At 42.4% G+C, this 20,130-nt stretch overlaps 1 long non-coding RNA gene across 1 annotated transcript in view; it reads right to left on the bottom strand.

The window, feature by feature from the left end:
• Window positions 1-333: 333 nt before the first annotated feature.
• Window positions 334-20,130, bottom strand: part of LOC145879502 (uncharacterized) — a 59,060-nt gene continuing 39,263 nt past the window's right edge. The window contains exon 2 of the long non-coding RNA XR_014392296.1: window positions 334-5,338. This is a non-coding gene — a long non-coding RNA (uncharacterized LOC145879502). The remainder of the gene's footprint in view (window positions 5,339-20,130) is intronic.

The following is a 20,130-nucleotide window of genomic DNA, read 5'->3' as shown; positions in this document are numbered from 1 at the left end:
TTGGAGGGGCAAAAATAATTAATAATTGCAGAATGCATGCCAGCAAAGCCACTACACAACACTACACTAATACATTAATTGCACTATAACGGTGACAAACGGTGGGCAATTCTAATGTAACTCTATGGCAGCACCCGAAGGGCTAGAATTTTCAATGTCTCCTCTTACACTTGGCAGTAACGTAAAGTCCCCATGAGTGACAGAACACTGAGCCAATCACGGCGCGACACTCCATATTTTCTGCTGGCTTGTCCCTCCACCACAAAAAGCACTGAGCTAGGCTGAAACACCTGCATTTTGGAGCTGCCTTATTGAAGAAAACAAAAACGAGACCATGTTTGTATGCAGCTTTATTAACTCAATATATATTCATATATTGTTTGCAAACTGATATGTGACACGTATTAATGCCAAAATAACATGCAAAACCTGCCCTGAATGACGGGTCGCCACTGGTGTGGCTATTCTTTTGAATGTTCTATAAGCACGCACACACGTTGATGTATGTATGTGTGAGAGAGTGTACTGTGCAGTGGAGGCTCCTCAGAGGAGAAAGGGGACATTTCATAAAAATAAAAATGTAAATAGTGAAACATTAAAAAAGATAATCCTTTTTAGGTAAAACTGTATTAAATATATTCATATGTCACCAAATAATTGATTAAAATACACTATTTTGCAGTGAAGGTCTACAGTAACTTCAACAGCAGTCGGGGAACAGATAGCTTCCGTCCTACATTGTATCAGGAATCAAGGTAAGACCCCTGTAACCACAGGGGCAGGCAAACGACAGATCAAGGCAGGCAGGGGTCAATAATCCAGAGCAGATGCCAAGGTACAGGACGGCAGGCAGGCTCAGGGTCAGAGACAGGTGTAACAGTATAGCTTCCGTCCCTCTCCTCGCCCCAACCTGGGCTTGAACCAGGGACCCTCTGCACACATCAACAACTGACACCCATGAAGCACCGTTACAAAAGCCGCAGCCCTTGCAGAGCAAGGGGAACAACTACTTCAGGTCTCAAACCGAGTGATGTCACCCGATTGAAACGCTATTAGCACGCACGCACCACCGCTAACTAACTAGCCATTTCACATCAGTTACACAGGCAGTGGTCAGGCGGCAGGTGCAGGACAGGCAAAGGTCAAAAACTAGGAGGACGAGAAAAAGCGAGACTAGGGGAAAAACAGGAGCTGAGACAAAAAGCTGATAGGCTTGAACAAGCAAGACGAACTGGCTCCAGACAGACAGAAATCACAGGTATAAATACACAGGGGATAATGGGGAAGATGGGCGACACCTGGAGGGGGGTGGAGACAAGCACAAGATCAGGGCATGTCACATTGACTTCAATACAAAACCTCAGAGTCTCGTAGGCCTCACCCCCTTCCATAGACATACATAGTAATTATAACCACTTCTGGAGGACGTCCTCCAACCAATCAAAGCTTTTACAGTATGAACTGATATGTTGTCCATCCAATCATAGAATTAGGATCAGAGAACGAACCTAGTGAGTTGTATTGGGATTGTGCCACAGAGCATTATGGGGGTTATATTTGTTGAGAAGCTTGGTGACCTTGTTGGATAGAGATTATTAAGAGTGAAAAGTGATAGTTTAGCATTTTTTAAAAATATTATTCAATTCAAATACATTTTTTCAATTTACAGGAGACGTAGGAAGTATATTATAAATAGTTTTTGTAACGGCTGTTGCAGGGAGTAGACCAAGGTGCAGCGTGTTAAGTGCTCATCATGTATTTATTGTACTGAGAACACATAAACAAAGAAACAAAAAACGACAGCCAAACAGTTCTGTCAGGTAAGCAACACTAAACAGAAATTAACCACCCACAAAACCCAAAGGAAAACAGGCTGCCTAAGTATGGCTCCCAATCAGAGACAACAATATACAGCTGTCCCTGATTGAGAACCATACCCGGCCAAAACAAAGAAATACAAAACATAGAAAAAAGGACATAGAATGCCCACCCTAGTCACACCCTGGCCGGACCAAAATAGAGAATAAAACCCTCTATATGGCCAGGGCGTGACAGTTTTCTTGGTTTTAGAACTTTATTGTTGTGTCCAGTTAGTGCAATTTATTTACATTTGCCTTGCTTGCTACCAGCGCGAGTGTGCAGTTTTCTATGCCAGAATGGCCAACGTTGCAAAAATGTTGTGGACTTTTTGTTGTAGAACCCCTTTCATTCACCGTGCACGGTGAAAATTAAAAGTGAGGGTCGACCTCTGCCAGAGATCAGTTTCATGAAGAAGGATGAAAAGGTGAGGGCGATCAATACCAACTGGTATCAAAAGTATAGCTGGTTAACAAGGAGTCTTTCATCAAGCCGCCTGTATTGCTGGCCTTGCCTCCATTTTTGGAAAGTCTGAGCCTTGTCTTGGGGGAAAGAGGACCTGAAGAACATTGATCGTTCAGTAGGCAGCATATAAATGCCCACATCAGATTCAAGCTTCTGGGAAAAAGCTCCATCGATCATGACGAATGTCTGTGTATTCAAATTGCGCGACACAATGAGAAAGTTAGAAGAAACGGGGATGTTCTCAAGCTGATTATCAACAGCACTGCGTTTTTGGACTTGCAAGATGGACTTTTAGATGACACTACAAGAGGGGCTATTTCCGCCGACAAGGGAAACTACAATGAGCTTGCAGATGTAATTGCACGTAACAATGCTTTACTTGCTGAACATATCGAACTTTCGACTGTCTTTTCTGGGATGTCGAAATCAATTCCGAATGATTTGATAGCTTCCATTGTATCATCCATTTAAAATTAGATTAAAGAGATGCGCTGCGTCAGCCTATTTTCAAGTGCGCTCAAGTAAGTTCCACTTACCTCCGGACTTTATTTAACAAAGATGAAAACACATAATCAATCCGGACAGACAAAGTAAAAACTCATGATATAACTATTGCAGCAGCCTAGGCTACACATAAACATTATAGATCTGACATGTTGTATGGGAAAACTAGACAATTTTTCAGTCTGATCAACTGTAGGCTACCAATAAGAGCAGACGCATACAGCCCATGTGCGCTGTCCATTCGGTCAGGGTAAACTAATTGGTAACGTTATGTATTTATAGTCCATTTGTGTGTCAGGAGAAAATGTGAATGTGATCAAATTTGGTTTATCGTCAAAATTGGACTGGCTAGACTGCCTATACGTTTTCAATCCAAAGTTATTAACTGGAATTAATCGATCAACATCATAGTGATGACGGATGTGAGGACATTTTTTATAAAGCCTACAGTTGCATAGAACTGAATGATGCAAACATGCATAAAGCAAGGTCAGCCCTGTGAGTTCTATTGTCTATCAATTGTTGTCTCTGTGTCTGGGTAGAGGAAATCCCCTTCCTAATCTAGTCTAAATGTAATGAATACGAACAAATATAAGGTAGCTGCAGTTTGACAGGGTTTTCATCCCCCCAGGGCCAGGACTTTTTTTTCAGTTTTTTAAAACCATGTGACATAATTAGCCAAAAACTGGTCCCATCACATAGCCCTTATAAAACCTTTTTACAACTGATTAATCACTGTTATACCTTACACGGTCCATAAATGTCCTGGTTAGGTTAACAGATAAGGAAAAACTCTGGGCCCCAGGGGGTAAAACTGGTTGCAATTATCAGTTATCGACAGGTATGTGGATGATCATGGCGTTATTCAGGAATGTTACTTGGTCTACTTTGATGTGTCAAGTGGGTGAGTTGCCAACTCTGTGTTTAACTTCACGGAGAAACTTGTCCAAACCTACGATGGCGCAGCTGTAATGGTATGTATCTGCTATTTGTATTTCCAGCTAAGTCCCATCCTGTTCCCTGATTAAGAGGTGATGACCACTCCACTCCACTACCATTGTCAACTCTGTCCTGACATGAACTGAAGCTATGTCTCATGTGCCTGCTCATCCACTGCCACATGGAATGTTTCCTCTCCAAGCACTCTGAGTACCCCTATCAATTTTCTCATCACATACACACATACAATTACATTATTACACATCAATGATTTTACTCCTTGCTTGGACTAACTCATTCTTAGCTCTTTGGTCTAACTGTGTAGTGTGTTATCGTTTTTTGTCTTCCCCGACAAATCCTGTCCTGCACTGAAGTCAAGCCTCTGAACACCTCAACTCATGCTTCATACCCTCATTCAATCACTGCTGTGATCCCTTCCCAACACTGTAAGTAGCCCTCTCATTCCCATTCCCAATAATATTGAACTATAAATGTCTTTATTAAATGCTTTAGGTAATAATTACTCCTTGACGATTTTTGAAACACACTTTGACATCTGTGCATTCAGCGCCTATGCTGTGGGTCTCCCATCCTCCTCAATTGTTCAAGTCACCAGCCTCCGCTGGTACTATGCATACATTTTAAAGTGTGTGTGTATGACAGCCAAGTCATCCAGACCCCCAGCCAGCTGCTGCTATTTATTTATTTTTAAATTGGAGGGGTGGTCAGGTCAAGAGTTTTGATACAATCTATGGGATGCTGTCCCCATTGTAAACAGTGGCCAGTGGCTCAGACATTAGGGTAATTATGCCGTTTCTACATTAAGATTGGCCTTGGGAATCATATAAATATACTGAGCTAAAATATAAATGCAACATGCAACATTTTTAAGATTTTACTAAGTTGCAGTTCATATAAGGAAATCAGTCAATTTAAATCATTAAATTAGGCCCTAATCTATGTATTTCACATGACTGGGAATACAGATATGCATATGTTGGGAGCGTGATACAGATACACAGATACAATAAAAAGGTAGGGGCGTGGATCAGAAAACCAGTCAGTATCTGGTGTGACCACCATTTGCCTCATGCAGCGAGACACATCAAATCAAATTTATTTATATAGCCCTTCGTACATCAGCTGATATCTCAAAGTGCTGTACAGAAACCCAGCCTAAAACCCCAAACAGCAAGCAATGCATGTGAAAGAAGCACGGTGGCTAGGAAAAACTCCCTAGGAAAAACTCCATAGAAAGGCCAAAAACCTAGGAAGAAACCTAGAGAGGAACCAGGCTATGAGGGGTGGCCAGTCCTCTTCTGGCTGTGCAGGGTGGATATTATAACAGAACATGGTCAAGATGTTAAAATGTTCATAAATGACCAGCATGGTCAAATAATAATAATCATAGTAGTTGTCGAGGGTGCAACAAGCACGTCCGGTGAACAGGTCAGGGTTCCATAGCCGCAGGCAGAACAGTTGAAACTGGAGCAGCAGCACGGCCAGGTGGACTGGGGACAGCAAGGAGTCATCATACCAGGTAGTCCTGAGGCATGGTCCTAGGGCTCAGGTCCTCCGAGAGAAAGACAGAAAGAGAGAAAGAGAGAATTAGAGAGAATTAGAGAGAGCATATTTAAATTCACACAGGACACTGGATAAGACAAGAGAAATACTCCAGATGTAACAGACTGACCCTAGCCCCCCGACACATAAACTACTGCAGCATAAATACTGGAGGCTGAGACAGGAGGGATCAGAAGACACTGTGGCCCCATCCGATGATACCCCCGGACAGGGCCAAACAGGCAGGATATAACCCCACCCACTTTGCCAAAGAACAGCCCCCACACCACTAGAGGGATGTCTCCAACCACCAACTTACCGTCCTAAGACAAGGCCGAGTATAGCCCACAACGATCTCCGCCATGGCACAACCCAAGGGGGGGCGCCAACCCAGACAGGAAGACCACGTCAGTGACTCAACCCACTCAAGTGACGCACCCCTCCCATGGACGGCATGGAAGAACACCAGTAAGCCAGTGACTCAGCCCTTGTAAAAGGGTTAGAGGCAGAGAATCCCAGTGGAAAGAGGGGAACCGGCAAGGCAGAGACAGCAAGGGCGGTTCGTTTCTCCAGCCTTTCCGTTCACCTTCACACTCCTGGGCCAGACTATACTTAATCATAGGACCTACTGAAGAGATAAGTCTTCAGTAAAGACTTAAAGGTTGAGACTGAGTCTGCGTCTCTCACATTGGTAGGCAGACCATTCCATAAATATGGAGCTCTATAGGAGAAAGCCCTACCTCCAACCGTTTGCTTAGAAATTCTAGGGACAATTAGGAGGCCTGCATCTTGTGACCGTAGCGTACGTGTAGGTATGTACGGCAGGACCAAATCGGAAAGATAGGTAGGAGCAAGCCCATGTAATGCTTTGTAGGTTAGCAGTAAAACCTTGAAATCAGCCCTTGCCTTAACAGGAAGCCAGTGTAGGGATGCTAGCACTGGAGTAATATGATCAAATTTTTTGGTTCTGGTCAGTATTCTAGCAGCCGTATTTAGCACTAACTGAAGTTTGTTTAGTGCTTTATCCGGGTAGCCGGAAAGTAGAGCATTGCAGTAGTCCAGCCTAGAAGTAACAAAAGCATGGATTAATTTTTCTGCGTCATTTTTGGACAGAAAGTTTCTGATTTTTGCAATGTTACGTAGATGGAAAAAAGCTGATCAGGCTGTTGATTGTGGCCTTTGTGAATGTTGTGCCACTCCTCTTCAATCGCTGTGTGAAGTTGCTAGATATATATATGTAATTTTCCAAGCTGTTTAAAGGCACAGTCAACTTAGTGTATGTAAACTTCTGACCCACTGGAATTGTGATACAGTGAATTATAAGTGAAATAATCTGTCTGTAAACAATTGTTAAAAAATTACTTGTGTCATGCACAAAGTAGATGTCGTAACCGACTTGGCATATCTATAGTTTGTTAACAAGAAATTTGTGGAGTGGTTGAAATATGAGTTTTAATGACTCCAACCTAAGTGTATGTAAACTTCCCACTTCATCTGTAGATCCAGAGCATGTCAAACATGCTCAATGGGTGACATTTCTGGTGAGTATGCAGGTCATGGAAGAACTGGGAAATGTTCAGCTTCCAGGAATTGTGTACAGATCCTTGCGACATGGGGCCGTGCATTGTCATGCTGAAACATGAGGTGATGAATGGCACGACAATGCGCCTCAGGATTTCATCACGGTATCTCTGTGCATTCAAATTGCCAATCGATACCATGCAATTGTGTTGGTTGTCCGTAGCTTATGCCTGCCCATTCCATAAGCCCACCGCCACCATTGGGCACTCTGTTCACTACGTTAACGTCAGCAAACTGCTTGCCCACACAAAACCATACACGTGGTCTGAGGTTGTGAGGACGGTGTGACGTACTGCCAAATTCTCTAAAATGACATAGGAGGTGGCTTGTGTTAGAAATGAACATTCAATTATCTGGCAACACCTCTGGTGGACATTCCTGCAGTCAGTATGCCAATTGCACGCTCCCGCTAAACTTGAATCATCTGTGGCATTGTGGGGTGTCACAAAACTGCACATTTTAGTGGCCTTTTATTTCCCCCAGCACAAGGTGCACCGGTGTAATGATCATGCAGTTTAATCAGCTTCTTGATGTGCCACACCTGTCAGGTGGATGGATCATCTTAGCTCTTGAGAAATGCTCACTAACAGGGATGCATACAATTTGAAATAAATATTTTCTGTACGTATACATGTTTTTTTTTGGGGGGGGGGGGTCTTTTATTTCAGCTCATGAAACATGGGACCAACACTTTACATGTTGCGTTTATATTTTTGTTAAGTATATATTGGGATTTTCTGGACGTTCGGGTCAATGAGAGGGTTGTTGGATTGGCCTGAGGCTGTTGCATGTATGGATGTGCACGTAAGATTGATAATTGGGGAACTCGGATGACTCAACCTATCCTGAGTGTCATGAAATATGCATAATCTGCATTCGTGGACGAAATTAGCCAAACCTATTAGTGGTCTTTGAAATGTGGTTGTGTCACTTCAACCACTTTAATCAATTTATAAATGTACAGAAGGATGAATCATGTCACTAAAATAGGTTGGTGCAGTTACAATTCACAAAGAGGCCTAATTGTAAAATCTACGTTATATATTTAGCATATTCACTCATGCATGCTTCAAATCTTTGATGAAAGCGTACTTTGTAATATTTAAAAATCCTGTGGGTTTGAGAGTGCAACCTATTGTTGATTTCTGATGATTCACATTCAAGTCACCTCGCAGCTAATCCTGGAAAAGAAATGTGTGAGGGGAAAAATGTATATTATGAATGCACCGCCGTGGGGTATTCTAAGCATTATGGAGCGGCACAACACCTCTAGGTAGCATGACATTAAATGAAGACTAAATGTGACAATTCCATTGCTTATCACTGTAATGGACTGAAACTCATAAGAAATTCACTTTAAAATAAACTTAGTTTGACTTGATATGAATTCAGTTGACCCCGAAATTGACAGAGTAATTTTTAAATGTTTTATTTAACCTTTATTTAACTAGGCAAGTAAGTTTAAGAACTGACTTTGCTCCTGAGTGGCGCAGCGGTCTAAGGCACTGCATCTTGGTGCTTGAGGCGTCACTACAGACACCCGGGTTTGGCCGGTGTAGGCCTTCATTGTAAATAAGAATTTGTTCTTAACTGACTTGCCTACTTAAATAAAGGTTAAAGATTTTTTTTAAAGAACAAATTCTTATTTTCAATGACGGCCTAACCCGGATGACGCTGGTCCAATTGTGCACCGCCCTATGGGACTCCCGATCACGGCCGGTTGTGATACAGCATGGAATCGAACCAGAGTCTGTAGTGACGCCTCTAGCACTGAGATGCAGTGCCTTAGACCGCTGTGCCATTTGGGAGTGATGTCATGTACATTGCATTCAGAAAGTATTCACACCCCTTGACTTTTTTCCCACATTTTATTGGGTTACAGCCTGAATTAAATTGAGAATATTTCTAACTGGCCTACACACAATACCCCATAATGTCGAAGTGGAATTATGTTTTTCGAAATGTTTACAAATTAAAAGCTGAAATGTCTTCAGTCAATAAGTATTCAACCCCTTTGTTATGGCAAGCCTAAATGCGTTCAGTAGTAAAACACATAAGTTGCATGGACTCACTCTGTGTGCAATAATAGGTTTAACATGATTTTTGAATGACTACCTCATCTCTGTACCCCACACATACCATTATCTGTAAGGTCCCTCAGTCGAGCAGTGAATTTCAAACACAGATTCAACCACAAAGACCAGGGAGGTTTTCCAAGAAGGGCACCTATTGGTAGATGGGTAATAATAATAAAAAAAGCAGATATTGAATATCCCTTTGAGCATGGTGAAGTTTTTAATTACACTTTAGATGGTGTATCAATACATCCAGTCACTACAGAGATACAAGCGTCCTTCCTAACTCAGTTGCTGGAGAGGAAGGAAACCGCTCAGGGATTTCACCATGAGGCCAATGGTGATTTTAAAAGAGTTTAAAGGCTGTGATAGGAGAAATCTAAGGATGGATCAACAACATTGCAGTTACTCCACAATACTAACCTAATTGACAGAGTGAAAAAGAAGCAAGCCTGTACAGAATAAAACTATTCCAAAATATGCATCCTGTTTGCAACAAGGCACTATAGTAATACTGCAAAAAATGTGGCAAAGAAATTAACTTTTTGTCCTGAAAACAAAGTGTTATGTTTGAGGCAAATCCAATACTTTACGGGGTACCACTCTCCATATATTCAACATAGTGGTGGCTGCATCATGTTATGGGTATGCTTGTAATCATTAAGGACTGGGGAGTTTTTCAGGATAAAAAATAAACAATGGTACAGGTAAGATCCTAGAAGAAAACCTGGTTCATTCTGTTTTCCACCATAGACTGGGAAATTAATTCACCTTTCATAGTACAATAACCTAAAACACAAGGCCAAATCTACACTGGAGTTGCTTACCAAGAAGACAGTGAATGTTCCTGAGCGGTCAAATTAGAGTTTTGACTTAAATCTGTATGAAGGTCTATGGCACGACTGGAAAATGGTTGTCTAGCAATGATCCAACAACCAAATTTGACAAAGCTTGAAGAATTTAGAAGAATCCAGGTGTGCAAAGAGCTTAGAGACTAACCAAGAAATACTCACAGCTGTAATCGCTGCAATTATGGAGTATTGTGTGTAGATGGGTTAGAAAGAAAATCTATTTAATCAATTTTGATTTCAGGCTGTAACACAACAGAATGTGGAATAAGTCAAGGGGTATGAATACTTTCTGAAGGCACAATAAACAGTGACACTGCTAGATAAGAGGACTGAGTTCAGAGCTGGCAGTTTGACAGTTACTGTATGTCAAGCTCATACCCAGCCTTCCTTTTATGCTTTCATCTTTACTATGCGATGCCACATAGATCATCCTTCTCTTAAAGAAAGGGGGGGACAGCATCTCTCACAGTTAAGCAGGTAGGTGTTGATCGATTGATTCTCCCATCCATCCATCCATCCATCCATCCAGCCATAACACATTTGCATTTTAGTCATTTAGCAGACAGTGACTAACAGTACTGAGTGCATACATTTTCATACTTTTCCTCCATCCACCCATCCATCCTTCACAGATATAAAGTAGATAAACCTATGCCTTGTGAATTGCACTTCTGAGCAACGCCACTATCAACAGACTCCTGGCTTTCTTCAACCCCTGTGATGCAGGTAATACAATCAGCTCTCTCCATGTTATTCTAAGCGACTGGGAGTTTAGAGCGCTCCTGGCTGGAGCCTTGTGTCAACACTCTCTCTGTGCATGGCACACCTGCCACACAGTGCCGGAGGGAAACTGGAGGCGAGGTAGACAGTGTTGGATTATCAAATGGAGCAGAGAGCTCAGTATCAAACGGCTTAGAGAGAGACTGACAGAACATGAAGAGGGATAGAGAGAGAAACGGTGGAGGTAATTTGGGTGCCACGAAGAGTGAGAGCCGTGACTGACCAGACCTAACAACTAAATCACAAGGGAGTTTAGGGTTGAGATTTCAGCTGGTCTCAACATAGGTGCTCAACACTTTCGAAATGCTGTCAGCAAGATACTGTGTTTAAGTCTTGAAAGGTGATGAGAGAAACAGTCACAAGAGAATAAAGGATCTGTGGACACACATGGCATGGTATTGACGTGCTGATTGTTGGGGTTCTGGGTTGGCTGGGAAGGATCCATTCAGGGTCGCGATCAATAGGCACGAAATGGGAGAAAAACATACTGAAATGGAGTGAAACTCTGAGGTCCTATTTGAACTCTTCCAATAAGAATCAGTCATTTTCGTTTTCTGTAGGAAAACGTTTTGCTTTGTTTTGCCACATCCTGTTGAGAGAAAAGTGATAGCTTTTAGGCTATAGCAAAACGTGCCTCAGTCATGTGGTCTGAGGAAAATGTCATCCACAACAACAGAGAACAGCATTGTCCAATGAATTGCCTGTTTTGGAAAATGGAATTTACTGTATGTCATATCACCCCATATTTTAATACTGTATTTCAAAACACAATTTTCAGATCAATCCTTACTTTATGTAAGCCTAACCCACCCACTGGACATGCAAATGATGTGAAAGTGCTCATCCGAGTCTATTCCAGTGAGCCCTGAAATAGACAAGCCAATTCCTACTTGAATCAGAAGGGACAGATCCAATTCCTTCAGAGCCCAGAACACCTTGTTTGTAACTTTAGTCTTATGCAGACCTTGCAACAAATGTCGTCCACACTCTAGCCATATGATAATCCTTGAAAATCACCTCCAGTATGTTCTGACACTGGCCTTTTCTCATTTGGTCTCTCCTCAGTCCTCTCTCCTCAGTGACCCAGAAACCAATAAGTGGTTGAGTGGTCAAGGAGCGTGTCATTCATTAGTAGACAAAAGGAAGACGGTCCTCCCCTCCTCGATAGGCTCCTTTTGGCGAGGAAGCACATGTATCCTACCCGAGTCCTTTGCGGAAGAGTTTTGAAATATGCCACACCCCCTTTGAAGCAGTTGTTTTCTCGAAGGAGAAAAGCATTTACAACTATATGCCACTTATATTTCTATCTATAAAATGTTTTTTATCACTTTATACATTTATTTTGGGATTCCACCTTGTAAACGCCATTTCCCTGATAACGAACAATTTTAGATGGAGTCTCATTTCATTTGTCCACTTTCCCTCTCCTCGCCGCCTCTCCTGGATTACCTTTGACCTTTTTCAAAAGAAGGCCAGAATGGACAGAGGAGAGAGGATGCAGGATTTGAGCAAATACAATTGAGAAAATGTCACTCGCTCCCATACTAGCCTGTGAAACCTGATACAAGCTTTTCATCCCCTTTTTCTTGTTCCCTGAGCCAGAAAGGAGGGAAAACAACCTGAAGTGTAGTAGCTTTCAAAAACCAGGCGGGGGCACTCTTGTATTTCTTGCATCTCCTCTCATGTAGGCCATGAGGGAGATAAATTATGAAGTGTCAGATTTTCCCAGAGGCTTAATTCACAGATGCTAGCATAGTGGTGTGCGTGGACAGACTTGGTCAAAGGTTTTGCTGTATTCTCTGCTCACATATAGGGAGTTGTCTGTGTCAGCGTGCAGCTGGGTCTAAGGTAGTACCAGAGATCATCCTATGGAGCTATGGGGGCAGCATCAGTGTTTTTCTCCTACCAAAAACTAATTAAAAGTACAAGTGCACACCGACTTGGTTTGCTGGCAAATCACTGCATGGAGGCGTCTATGACTCCTCCTACTGTGAGCTTAGTGTAGAGTAGACCCGGTACTGGGGGTGCCACTGCTCCCGGTCCTTTTCAGAATCGCCTACAAAGAGCAATTCAGTTTTAATCTGGCAGCATCTTCCTTCTATGAACTGGTTGCAAAGAGAAACAGGAAAGGCCAAAGAAAGAGTGCTTCATATCAGGGTAAAACAGTTGGTGTTAAATCTTTGAGGCGAAAAGGCTGCTTTTTAAATCCGCTTTAATTGTATATGATAGATTTATCTCCTCCATGTATCAATTCATCAAATCTTTAAAAATAAGTTAAGTAAGAGCTGTACAGTGAGGGAAAAAAGTATTTGATCCCCTGCTGATTTTGATCCACTGCTACTCTTAAAGGGAGTGCTAAAAAATCTCAGCTTGTTACCTGTATAAAAGACACCTGTCCACAGAAGCAATCAATCAATCAGATTCCAAACTCTCCACCATGGCCAAGACCAAAGAGCTCTCCAAGGATGTCAGGGACAAGATTGTAGACCTACACAAGGCTGGAATGGGCTACAAGACCATCGCCAAGCAGCTTGGTGAGAAGGTGACAACAGTTGGTGCGATAATTCGCAAATGGAAGAAACACAAAAGAACTGTTAATCTCCCTCGGCCTGGGGCTCCATGCAAGATCTCACCTCGTGGAGTTGTAATGATCATGAGAACGGGGAGGAATCAGCCCAGAACTACACGGGAGGATCTTGTCAATGATCTCAAGGCAGCTGGGACCATAGTCACCAAGAAAACAATTGGTAACACACTACGCCGTGAAGGACTGAAATCCTGAAGCGCCCGCAAGGTCCCCCTGCTCAAGAAAGCACATATACATGCCCGTCTGAAGTTTGCCAATGAACATCTGAATGATTCAGAGGACAACCGGGTGAAAGTGTTGTGGTCAGATGAGGCCAAAATGGAGCTCTTTGGCATCAACTCAACTCGCTGTGTTTGGAGGAGGAATGCTGCCTATGACCCCAAGAACACCATCCCCACCGTCAAACATGGAGGTGGAAACATTATGCTTTGGGGGTGTTTTTCTGCTAAGGGGACAGGACAACTTCACCGCATCAAAGGGACGATAGACGGGGCCATGTACCGTCAAATCTTGGGTGAGAACCTCCTTCCCTCAGCCAGGGCATTGAAAATGGGTCGTGGATGGGTATTCCAGCATGACAATGACCCAAAACACATGGCCAAGGCAACAAAGGAGTGGCTCAAGAAGAAGCACATTAAGATCCTGGAGTGGCCTCCAGACCTTAATCCCATAGAAAATCTGTGGAGGGAGCTGAAGGTTCGAGTTGCCAAACGTCAGCCTCGAAACCTTAATGACTTGGAGAAGATCTGCAAAGAGGAGTGGGACAAAATCCCTCATGAGATGTGTACAAACCTGGTGGCCAACTACAAGAAATGTCTGACCTCTGTGATTGCCAACAAGAGTTTTGCCACCAAGTCCTAAGTCATGTTTTGCCGAGGGGTCAAATACTTATTTCCCTCATTAAAATGCAAATCATTTTATAACATTTTTGCCATGCGTTTTTCAAGATTTTTGTTGTTGTTATTCTGTCTCTCACTGTTCAAATAAACCTACCATTAAAATTATAGACTGATCAGTGGGCAAACGTACAAAATCAGCAGGGGATCAAATATTTTTTCCCCTCACTGTATATGCAATCATAAGGCAATCAGTTTCTCATCCACTGCTACCAAGAGAAACCTGTCTAACAGATCTGGGGCCAGTCTAGGTAAAGTGTGCTTCTCCAAAAACAAGCCTCCTGTATTGGTTTGGTATGTCTTAATGTTTCTTAGTAATTATTAGATGACTTGTGGCTGTCTTGATATGGACACCGCAGACTTATTTTGGACACTTAGCAACTTGTACCCACTCATTTTTCTTTCATGCTTTTGCTTATACGCTGACATTAAGCTAACATAGTTTCAGAACCCTATTTGACTGGATATTTAATATTTGTTAACCCTAATAAGTGAATCCAAAGAAATGATGCCTGAATTAGACATTTCCTACTGTCACCAGTTAGGTTTAATTACCAAGAACTGTTAATTTGTTAGAACATTTCCATATCTGAGATGCCTATGCAGTTGAACACAATTTTAATTAAGGCAAGATTCTTATGTGGCATCGTCATAAGATGCCACCTTTCCAACAAGTCAGTGTGTCAATATGTCCATTTCAAGTTTCGAGTTCAATCTGACACGTTTTCAGCCCATGTAAACTAAATCATGATATCCCAATTGATTTGGTATTCTACAATGTTCGCTGACACAAACGTTGAGATGATAGGATTCCTTAACAATAGCTCCGTCACACATGCTATATTGTTGAGCTTCTAGTCACACCCCATTGAGTAAGACATCCGTCTAACACTTGGGAAATCACTACTTGAGTTCAAATGAGATGTGTGGGCAGGTATAAATGAACGTCAAACAGTTTGTTTCTTCATATCAAAGCACTCAATACTCCTTGCTTTTTAAATGAGCATTATACTTTAACCAGTCTATTTAGGAGTAGATATGTATAGGGGTAAGGTGACTGGCATCATATATGATAATCAAGTTGATAATATAAGACATACACATACAGTCAAAGGTCAAACTTTCAGTTCCAATTCTCTGCATGTGCATGCAACTGATGAAGTAACACTGCGATGTGTGATCATGCAAGTGTTCTCATTCAATACTATTTCAATAAAGAAAGGGAAACGGGGATACCTAGTCAGTTGTCCAACTGAATGCCTTCAACTGAAATGTGTCTTCCGCATTTGACCCAACTCCTCTGAATCAGAGAGGTGCGGGGGGCTGCCTTAATCGACATCCATGTCTTCGGCGCCTGGGGAACAGTGGGTTAACTGCCTTGCTCAAGGGCAGATCGTACTTGCATCGTGAAAACCAAGGTCATTTAACCTCTTTAATGTAACTTCATGTAATCTACAAAAGTAATTATTCATCATGAGAGGAAACAATAACTAATAACGCTGCATACTCCAAGAAATGTTAAAATCTCACCTTTCTGGTAAAAATAGTTATAAGTTGCTGAGGTGTAGTCACTTTCGAGAACAGAAGCTTAAGTTCACAGTACAAATATGATAAAAATATGAAATATTTTATTACATATTTCCTATTAAACAAAACTGTATGAATAAGGCTTGAAATTACATGTTTTCTAAAAATAGTATAATCAACTTTATAGAACCACTAACTATAAGATTTCACCTTCCTTATTACTGTAAAATACATACAAATACTGTATGTTTAGTGTTAGAGAAAGTGCATATTTTCTAAAGTTCTCTCTTGAACAAAAGTCTGCCCCCATCGCTGTGAACGTCACACAGAGCCCTAGCTTGGCTTCCTGAACTTGTTAGGAACTTGCCTTTCATTTCACAGAAATCCTGTAAATCTGCACTACATGACCAAAAGTATGTGGACACTTGCTTGTCAAACATCTCATTCCAAAGTCCTGGGCATTAATAGGAGGTTGGTCCCCCCTTTGCTACTATAACAGCCTCCACTCTTCTGCGTGGGGGACTTGCTTCCATTCAGCCACGAGCATTAGTGAGGTCGGGCACTGATGTTGGCCGATTAGGCTTGGCTCGCAGTCGGCGTTCCAATTCATCCCAAACGTGTTCGATGGGGTTGAGGTCAGGGCTCTGTGCAGGCCCGTCAAGTTCTTCCACACCGATCTCGACAAACCGTTTCTGTATGGACCTCGCTTTGTGCACGGGGCATTGTCATGCTGAAACAGGAAAGGGCCTTCCCCAAACTGTTGCCACGAAGTTGGAAGCACAGAATCGTCTAGAATGTCATTATATGCTGTAGCGTTAAGATTTCCCTATAAGGGGCCTAGTCCGAACCATGAAAAACAGCCCCAGCCCATTATTCCTCCTCCACCAAACTTTACAGTTGGCACTATGCATTGGGGTAGGTAGCGGTCTCCTGGCATCCGCTAAACGCAGATTCGTCCAGATGGTGAAGCGTGATTCATCACTCCAAAGAATGCCTTTCCACTGCTCCAGAGTCCAATGGCGGCAAACTTTACACAACTCCAGTCAACACGTGGCATTGCGCATGGTGATCTTCAGCTTGTGTGCGGCTGCTCCGCCATGGAAACCCATTTCATGAAGCTCCCGGCGAACAGTTCTTGTGCTGACGTTGCTTCCAAAGGCAGGTTGGAACTCAGTGATGAGTGTTGCCACCGAGGACAGACGATTTTTACACGTTACGCGTTTCAGCACTCAGCGGTCCTGTTCTGTAAGCTTGTGTGACTTACCACTTCATGGCTGAGCCATTGTTGCTCCTAGACGTTTCCACTTCACAAAAAAAGCACATACAGTTGACCGGGGTAGCTCTAGCAGGACAGAAATTTGACACACTGACTTGTTGGAAAGGTGGCATCTTATGACGATGCCACGTTGAAAGTCACTGAGCTCTTCAGTAAGGCCAATCTACTGCCAATGTTTGTCTATGGAGATTGCATGGCTGTGTGCTCGATTTTATCCACCTGTCAGCAACGGGTGTGGCTGAAATAGCCAAACCCACTAATTTGAAGGGGTGTTCACATACTTTTGTATATATAGTGTATTACAAACTGAAGTGTTTGTTTAAAATCTATGATTTTGTTTAGATTACTGACTATAAATTGAATGTTCTATAATGATTAAACCACTCCTGCTGCGCTACGATGTAAAGATTGCAGGCATGTGCTTTGTCAGTGGCTGTGACATAGGGTTCAGCCAGGAGTTGATGGACAGTCGGAAGAGTGAATGTAATGGTAGGAAGGACATCCCAGCTTTTTAGTTGGTTCAGATTTCACATCCTCATCACACAGGCTCAAAATGACTATGTCCGTGGGAACCAGGGCTATCACTCAATGCAATTCTGATAAGCGAAAATGTCAGTCGGTACTGAAACGGTGGACTTTATATCTAAGAGGTTTTAAGAGTTCAGATAATAGAAAATATTCAATGTGTGATGATGGTACCCAATGACACCAATGGAATCTATGTGGAATCTAAGTAAATAAAAAACAAAAGTACCTTATTTACATAAGTATTCAGACCATTTACTCAGCACTTTGTTAAATCACTTTTGGCAGCATTTACAGCCCTGAGTCTTCTTGGATATGAGCTATAAGCTTGGCACACATGTTTTTGGGGAGTTTCTTCCATTCTTCTCTACAGATCCTCTCAAGCTCTGTCAGGTTGGACGAGGAGCTTCGTTGCACATCTATTTTCAGGTATCTCCAGAGATGTTAGGTCGGGTTCAAGTCCGGGCTCTGGCTAGGCCACTCAAAACATCCCAACAGCATGATGCTGCCACCTCCATGCTTCACCGTAGGGATGGTGCCAGGTTTCCTCCAGGCGTGACTCCTGGCATTCAGAATCTTATTTCTCATGGTTTGAGAGTCCTTTAGGTGTCTTTTGGCAAAATCCAGGATTGGCTTCTGTCTGGCCTCTCTACCACAAAGGCCTGATTGGTGGAGTGCTGCAGAGATGGTTGTCCTTCTGGAAGGTTCTCCCGTTGCCACAGAGGAACTCTGGAGCTCTGTCAGAGCCACCATCAGGTTCTTGGTCACCTCCCTGACCAAGTCCCTTATCCCCTTATTCGTCATTTTAGCTGGGTGGCCAGCTCAAGGAAGAGTCTTGGTGGTTCCAAACTTTGTCAATTTAATAATGATTGAGGCCACTGTCTGGGAGCTCTACAGACAATTCCTTCAACCTCTTGGCTTGGTTTTTGCTCTGACATGCACTGTCAACTGTGGGACCTTATATAGACAGGTGTGTGCCTTTCCAAATCATGTCCAATCAATACAAATTTTCCACAGGGGGACTCCAATCAATCGGCCGGGAGTCCCATAGGGTGGCGCAAAATTGGCCTAGCGTTGTCCGGATTAGTGGAGGGTTTGGACGGAGGGGGGGCTTTACTTGGCTCATCGCACTCTTGCGACTCCTTGGTATGGGCCAGGCGCCTGCAGGCTGACCTCGGTTGTCGGGTGAACGGTGTTCCCTCTGACACATTGGTGCAGTTGGCTTCCAGGTTAAGAGGGCGAGCGGTGTTGGGTAGGTTAATTTCTAAATGTAATCCGTTATAGTTACCTCTCCAAAATTGTATCAGTAATGTAACTTTTGGAATACCCAAACTCATTAACGTAATCAGATTACTTTTAAGAGGCATTAGAAGAAGACAAACGTGTGTTACCAATTGAACAACATCTATTGCAGGATAAATCAATGTTAAAGTTTACATATCTGGCCATATATGGATGTTACATTTTACTTTATGGGTTGGTTATGTAGGCTTCTTCTAACCCATCGTTCTCTACTACATATAATACTATGATTTTATTATATCTTTGCATTAAAAACCAAAATCAGAATTCCATTAATTCCAATAAATGTTATACTCATTGATCTTCAAGAATGGGACTATTTAACGGCAGCTTCATTAAATAGTACCCGCAAAACACCAGTCAACGTCAACAGTGAAGAGGCGACTTCAGGATGCTGGCCTTCTAGGCAGAGTTGCAAAGAAAAAGCCATATCTCAGACTGGCCAATAAAAATAAAAGATTAAGATGGGCAAAAGAACACAGACACTGGACAGAGGAACTCTGCCTAGAAGGCCAGCATCCCGGAGTCGCCTCTTCGCTGTTGACGTTGAGACTGGTGTTTTGCGGGTACTATTTAATGAAGCTGCCAGTTGAGGACTTGTGAGGCGTCTGTTTTTCAAACTATTCACTCTAATGTACTTGTCCTCTTGCTCAGTTGTGCACCGGGGCCTCCCACTCTTTCAATTCCGTTTAGAGCCAGTTTGCGCTGTTCTGTGACGGGAGTGGTACGCAGCATTGTACGAGATCCTCAGTTTCTTGGCAATTTCTCGCATGGAATAGCTTTCACTTCTCAGAACAAGAATAGACTGACGAGTTTCAGAAGAAAGTTCTTTGTTTCTGGCCATTTTGAGCCTGTAATCGAACCCACAAATGTTGATGCTCCAGATACTCAACTAGTCTACAGAAGGACAACAATTTTCAGCTGTGCTAACATAATTGCAAAAGGGTTTTCTAATGATCAATTAGCCTTTTAAAATGATAAACTTTGATTAGCTAACACAATGTGCCATTGGAATACAGGATTGATGGTTGCTGATAATGGGCCTCTGTACGCCTATGTAGATATTCCATTTAAAAAAAATCTGCCGTTTCAAGCTACAATAGTCATTTACAACATTACCAATGTCTATTCTGTATTTCTGAACAATTTGATGTTATTTTAATGGACAAGAAATGTGCTTTTCTTTAAAAAACAAGGACATTTCTAAGTGACCACCAACTTTTGAACGGTTGTGTGTGTCTGTCCAAAAATGGATGTGATAACTACAGATTGCATCTTTTAAGTTCATCAAAAGTGTGGAAGTTTGATCATGCCTATCATCAGGCCTATGGATTTTTATTTATCAGGATGAATTAGGTAGAGGAATAAAAGCCACACTGTTATTCCATACGCCTGGATCCGC

Source organism: Salmo salar, chromosome 05, assembly GCF_965601325.2.
Source record: "Salmo salar chromosome 05, fSalSal1, whole genome shotgun sequence".
NCBI classification, from domain to species: Eukaryota; Metazoa; Chordata; class Actinopteri; order Salmoniformes; family Salmonidae; genus Salmo; species Salmo salar.
Note: the sequence above shows the minus strand (reverse complement) of the source record. Positions and strands in the feature narration are given on the sequence as shown.